Below are 6,977 nucleotides of genomic sequence, written 5' to 3'. Positions count from 1 at the left end.
TCTGGAGAACAGGAACCTTATTGTATGGTTTTCTTGTATGCGCTATGGTTTCTAGCCCAATGCTAAGCACAGTGGTAGTGTTTAACAATTACACTCTGAGATAAGTTGAATTTGGTTAAGATAGTATGCTGAATAATTTAGGACAATATTCTTATTTAATTATGGTATTTTCTGTATATTTAATCTTTCCTGTTACACACACGCACACATTTCACAATTCAAGAAATGAATTTTCTCATTCAGTTGTGTACTGGGCAACTTTCCATCAATGTTACCTGTACTGTTTTCAAAATTAAATAGGATAGTGCTCGCTTCAGCAGCACATATACTAAAATTGGAACAATACAGAGAAGATTAGCATGACCCCTGCACAAGGATGACATGTAAATTCGTGAAGCATTCCATATTAAAAAATATATAGTAAATTTAAAAAAATTTTTAATTAAATAGGACAAGCATAATCTAAGCACTTAGGATAAGATCTGGCAGTGTAAATAAATGTTAAGAGAGACAAAAGTCAAGGACAAAGAATAAACGTAAGCTTAGAGCTAATGTGCTTAAAACTTGCTGCACTGGGAAAAGCAAAGATTCTGGTATTCGACTTTCTGGTTTGAACTTTGGCCCTTCTCACTAGTGACAGTGTTGCAGAGTATTAAATAAGTGGACTGTGTGCTTGCCATTATCTGTTCTCTCTCAGTCTTGTGCATACCTTTCTATATTCCAATTTGGAATGCTAAGGGCCTGGAGTCTGAAAATTACATTTGCCAAATTCCCTTGCTGGTCTATTTCCAGTTTGGGTCTGCAATTGGAGGGCACAACTGGGAGATTAGAAGGCAGGAGGAGAGAAGAAAGGACTCTTCTTCCTTCCACCTTCTTTTAGATGGCTGTAACTGTTGTATCTCTTGACACAGCTAGCCTCAGGGTTAAGCCACTCTCCCATCAACAGCCACACAGTGTCCCCTTGGCAGTGCCACTACCAGATGCCCAATGGCCTTGCAGCAGCCCAGCTCCTAAGATGTTGACCCTACCTCTGTATTCCTACATTCTAACTGTGCCTCTTTCCTTTTGCTCCTCTAGCTCTAAGATTGCTTCCTGTACTTACTAATCTCCCTGCCCCTTTTTGGTTGTTCCAACACCTGTGAAATCCACTTACTGTATTAAATACCCTCTGGTTGAAGTGCTTGGCATGATTTCCATTTTTCCTGACTGGATTTTGACTGATACAGTGTGCAATGCATTAAATGCATTTCAAATGCTCAACAAATATTGATTCTCCCTTAGGTGAAAAAAGAATACATATTGGGAGTAAAGATATATGAATTTTACTTTTTAAATGATCACGTCTTTGCAGAGTTCTTGAGGTTCTTCCACAGGCTCCCGGTACTCCACAAAGACCACTGGTTCTCAGACTTACGTATGAATCAGCATCAACTGTGAGATCCTCAAGATGCTCAGGCTCACCAAGGGCCTGAATTTCAAGGGATGAGGCTGATTTGCATGCATTTCAAATAAGTTCTCAAGGTAATTGTTATTTGTGTTAAAGTTTTAGGATCTCTTGTTTAAATAGCCCATAATAAATTCCAACCTGGGCAACATGACTACATTAGTCCATTCTCACATTGCTACAAACAATCACCTGAGACCTGGTAATTTATGAAGAAAAGAGGTTTAATTGACCCACAATTCCATAGGCTACACAGGAAGCATGTTAGGAGGCCTCAGGAAACTTACAATCATGGCAGAAGGACAAAGGGGAAGTGCTACACACTCTTAAAACAATCAGATCTCATGAGAACTCATTTGCTATCACGAGAGCAGCAAGGGGGAAGTCCATCCCCATGAATCAATCACCTTCCACCAGGCCCCTTCTCCAACACGTGGGAATTACAACTCGACATGAGATTTGAGTGGGAACACAGAGCCAAACCGTATCAATGACAAAACCCGTCTCCACGAAAAATTAGCTGGCGGTGGTGGCATATACCTGTAGGTTGAGATGGGAGGATCACCTGAGCCCAAGAGGTCAAGGCTGCAGTGAGCTGTGATTATGCACTGCACTCCAGCCTGGGTAACAGAGTGAGACCCTATCTCAAAAAAAAGAACATAATAGATTAATGAGTATGATTTCTTAGTGCCTCACAGGTAACCTGTGAGGCACTAAGAAATCATACTCATTAATCTATTATGAGTTACCTGCTCATTAGTGTCTCAATAAATGCTGGTCAGGCATGGTGACTCATGCTTGTAATTTTAGCACTTTTTAAAATATTCTTTTTTAAAAATTTTTAAAAATTTGAGACAGAGTGTTGCTGTCACCCAGGCTGGAGTCCAGTGGCACAATCTCGGTTCACTACAACCTCTGCCTCCTGGGTTTAAGTGATTCTTGTGCCTCAGCCTCCTAAGAAGCTGGAATTACAGATGTGCACCACCACACCTGGCTAACTTTTGTATTTTTAGTAAGGATGGGGTTTCACCATGTTGGCCAGGCTGGTCTCAAACTCCTGGACTCAAGTGATCTATGCACCTTGGCCTCCCAAAGTGCTGGAATTATAGGTATGAGCCACCATGTCCGGCTCAATCCTAGCACTTTGAGAGGTCAGGGTGGGAGGACGGCTTGAGGACAGGGCAATATAGTGAGACTCCATGTCTACAAAATAAAAAAAAATTAGCCAGGCATAGTAATGTCACCTGTAGTCCCAGCCAGTCAGGAGGCTGAGGCAGCTGGATCACTTGAACCCTAGAGTTTGAGGTTACAATGAACTATGATCATGCCACTGCAACAGATCAGCCTGAGCAACAGAGCAAGACCCAGTCTCCAATAAAGAAATAAATGTATGTTGTTTGATAATGATGCTGAATGCTGAGGCTATCCTACTTACCATTGAACAGCCCCTAGATTTAGTGACATCAAGTTCAAACCAACCTTGAGCTGGTTTACTACCATGGTACTAGATATTTCTTGGCTCCATTCTAGATGTGAGGGGCAGAGAAAATGCCTGTGGTTGTTAAGTGACAGAATCAAGGCTTGATCTGTTGAAGTTAAGGGAAGCACCAAGAAAAATTAGCTTCTCAACACCAAAGCCTACACCACCCAGAGATAATTCAAGCCTCCTGATGGTAGAACCAGTGGGAGGACAAAAAGAAGATGTTACAAGCATTTACCACAGCATCTGTCCCGTTGGCTACTCTTATCTCTTTCCCTTTCGTTATTCTTTCTACACTCACCTAATCTAAGGAAAACCTCAAACCCCTAACAATAGAGCTCCTTTAAGCCCATGTTTCTCTCACCCATCCCCCATACTAGTGTTTCTAAATCCAAATCAGAAGCCTATGAAAAGCCCTTCAGGGGAGGAGTGATTCTATGAATATCCAAGGAGAGTATGTCTTCACAAGAGAATCAAGATACTAAATTATCATGAAATTTTGCAATGATTGTTGTACCAAATGAGACACAGTGTCATTCGTGGGCTTCTGAATTCCATCTCAGCTGAGAAACCCATGGCAGCCAACAAAGTGTAAGGGAAGAAGGCTGAGCCCAGGAGGGGTTCGCGCAACGTGCCCGGTGACCTCAGGCAGTAGGACTGCCTTTATTCATTATTTGAGCAAATACATCAGAGTTCACACACTCTAGTGGTGCTTTTTACCCCCTTCTACGCTGCCATACTCACTACATTTAAAAATCACTCCTAGAGCCTGCTACGGATCTTTTGAAGTAATTCTCCTTAGCATCAAATCTTCCTCCTTGAGTGGATTTGATCATTTGGAAACAATTAAAATTATTTGAAAGTAAATCTGGTGACCAAAGTATGTGATCAAACTGGGAATTACCATTACAGTATTTGGTCAAACCTGGCTGAAGCCAAAGGAAACAAGCGTGGAGGGGAGTGTAAACTAGTTGTAAATACTATTTTCGAAGAGAAAATTCAAGCATTTAGATAACATTTGAGAGATGTTATAGTCTTCCAAGGTAACTGTGTTAAAGGACAGCTCTCATTCTGAGTGAATAGATTACATATATGTGGATTTAAAGAAAAATTAACATAACTTTATAATCTTATAATCACATAATATATTTCGTGATTATAATATTATATATTTTATTTTGGAAATATTTCAGAAAAATCTATCAGCAAATCTGTTCCTCAATTACTGATTTTCTCTGTAATCCTGAATTAGTTGCTTAAGCTAACTTAGCATTGGTTTCTGATCTGTGTAATGAGCATAACAATACTACCCCAACGGAGCAATTGAAAAAATTAAAAGAAATAATATGTATAAATGCCTAATGCAGGACCTGGGCCTAAAGCTGACACTCAATAAAGGCTACTAGTGCTAATGTAAACATCATTTTATCAATGTGTGGATGTGGTGTCCAAGAACACCCTGCTCTATCATTCCTCCAAGGTACAGATTCAGATGTATCTATTCATATGAACCAGATAGCTGAATCTGCAGCAGCCCGTAATGAATTTTAATCAGAGCAGAGAGGAGCCAATGGTAGCTGTATTAGTCCATTCTCATGCTGCTGTGAAGAAATACCTAAGACTGGGTAATTTATTTTAAAAAAAGAGATTTAATTGATTCACAGTACCACATGGCTGGGGAGGCCTCAGGAAACTTACAGTCATGGCAGAAGGCACCTCTTCACGGGTGGCAGGAGAGAGAATGAGTGCCAAGCAAATGGGGAAAAGCTCCTTATAAAACCATCAGATATTGTGAGAACTCACTATCACGAGAATAGTATGGGGGAACCACCCCCGTGATTCAGTTCTCTCCACCTGGTTCTCCCCTTGACACGTGGGGATTATTACAATTCAGGATGAGATTTTGTGCGGGGACACAGCCAAACCATATTAGTAGCACACTGGAAATTCCTCTTCTCTTGGTTCACCTATGCAAAATGGGAAAAGTTGCATCATTTCAAAGCATGCCAGTATGTTAGGATGTTAGAATACCTCAGTTACCCACCAGCACTGGGGAATATGGTTCGGCACAAATAACCAAAGATTTCCCTTGAGAACCAGTACTTTTCCCAATGTTGTAATCATTTCTGGGGTGGGAGGTAATCACTGTAAAACACAGCATTTACCTCTCTATATTTTAAAGCAAAGAACATGATTTAACTTTTTTGTTATAATCCAGGATCATCATTATGAACATGTGTTGCAGCACGGAGGGGTAGCTCAGGGCTGAGCCTACTTTTTGGTTTTCTACCTTTTCCTTCTTTGATATCAGACAGTGTCTGGATATCACAGTCTTGATATGTAACATGTTCGCCAACCTTGGACACAGGCAGCCACTCAGAAACCACCAATTCCATGACAGTGACCATATTCTAGTTAAAGACATGCACTGTTTTGTAGGTGGACCTAGAGTGAGAACCTACTTCAGATTTAACCTTGAGCAAATGACTGTACTGAACCTCAGCTTCCTCATCTATTCAATGGGGATAAAATAGTGCCTACCTCACAGGGGAGTACCAAGTTTCAAATAAGAAAATAGACATTAAATGCTTAGCAGCCACTGGCAGAGAACGAATGCTCAATAAATATTTACGACTACTATTGTTATTACTATTATTATTACTACTAGCAGGCAAGGTCTCCAGAAAATTTGGGCTTCTCTACCACAGCCCTCCTAAACACCCACCCTTTCTGGGTCTCTCTTTTTCCAACTGTTAAATAAAGCTGATAGAAGGAATTGCCAGAACAGAAAGTGACTAAAGCCCTCTCCCTTTCCCCCCCATAATCTGGTGGGTTACAGGATGAGAATTTGAGCGGAAGGTGAATGCAATCGTCCTGTCAAAAGCTAAGCCAACGCTTTGGGAGGCCCAAGTGAAAGGATCACTTGAGTGCAGGAGTTTGAGACCAGACAGAGCAGCATGATGACATCCCATCTCTACCAAAAAAAAACAATTAGCCAAGCAGGCAGGGTGTGGTGGCTCATGCCTGTAATCCCAGCACTTTGTGAGGCTGAGGCAGGTGGATTGCTTGAGCTCAGGAGTTTGAAACCAACCTGGGCAATGTAGAGAAACCTCATCTCCACAAAAAATTTTAAAAATAAAAAAATTAGCTGGGCATGGTAGCATGTGCTTGTAGTCCCAGCTACCTGAGAGGCTGCAGTGGGGAGGACAGCTTGAATCCAGGAGGCAGAGGTTGCAGTGAGCTGATATTGTACCACGGCACTCCAGCCCGGGCAGTAGAGCAAGACCTTGTCTCAGAAAATAAACACTAGCCAAGTGTGGTGGGTCGGGGTACACATATATAGTCCCAGCTACTAGGAAGGCTGAGGCAGGAGGATTTCTTAAGCCTGAAGGGTCACGGCTGCAGTGAGTCATGATGGTACCACTGCACTCCAGCCTGGGTGACAGACCCGTCTTAAAAAAAAGAAAGCCAAGCCAATTATTCCCATAAGGGTCAAGTTTCTTTACATTGACTTAATGGCCATCCAGACTGGCCATATCTGCACCTGTGTGAGGTGTGCAGGCAGAGATGTCAGCATGGGAGTGGGCTGCAGGGACCAAACATCAATGCCAGATCAAGTCATCAGGCTTGGCTGGTGACCCTTGGTGGTAGAAGGGCAGAAGGTCCCCCAGAGCCTCTCGTCTGTCACCATTCGTGGCACTAAATAGAAATGTGCTACAGAGCCATGGCTCTGATGAGGATTCAGGAGGCTACACAGCTCTCCAAGTGGTGATTTTCTAGCTTGTGTATCCTGTGGGGGTTAATTAGCCTCCTGAAGGGTGTACTATTCTGGCTGTTTCGTCACTAGGGGATATAATTTAAGGTCACTCTGAAGTGAAGTGAAGACAGCAACAACAGCTGCAGCCTTTGTTGCGTCGAGTTTGGGAGCTGCTGCGCAGACCCCAGCCCCACACTGCATCATGTACAAGAACTATTAATAAACCCACAATGGGCACTTGAATCGGTGGACAGGTGTCTTGACTGAGCACGTACCACTGGGTTAGGGCTCAATCC

At 42.3% G+C, this 6,977-nt stretch overlaps 1 non-coding gene across 1 annotated transcript; it reads left to right on the top strand.

Annotated features, from left to right (window-relative positions):
* Positions 1–304: 304 nt before the first annotated feature.
* On the top strand, positions 305–411 carry LOC119471325. Its single transcript, XR_005200356.1, has one exon. It is a non-coding gene; the product is annotated as a U6 spliceosomal RNA (small nuclear RNA).
* Positions 412–6,977: the final 6,566 nt, after the last annotated feature.

The sequence above is a fragment of the Cebus imitator genome, unplaced genomic scaffold (genome assembly GCF_001604975.1).
Source record: "Cebus imitator isolate Cc_AM_T3 unplaced genomic scaffold, Cebus_imitator-1.0 Scaffold56, whole genome shotgun sequence".
Taxonomy (NCBI): domain Eukaryota; kingdom Metazoa; phylum Chordata; class Mammalia; order Primates; family Cebidae; genus Cebus; species Cebus imitator.
The sequence above is the reverse complement of the archived record's forward strand: the minus strand, read 5'-3'. Positions and strand labels throughout refer to the sequence as shown.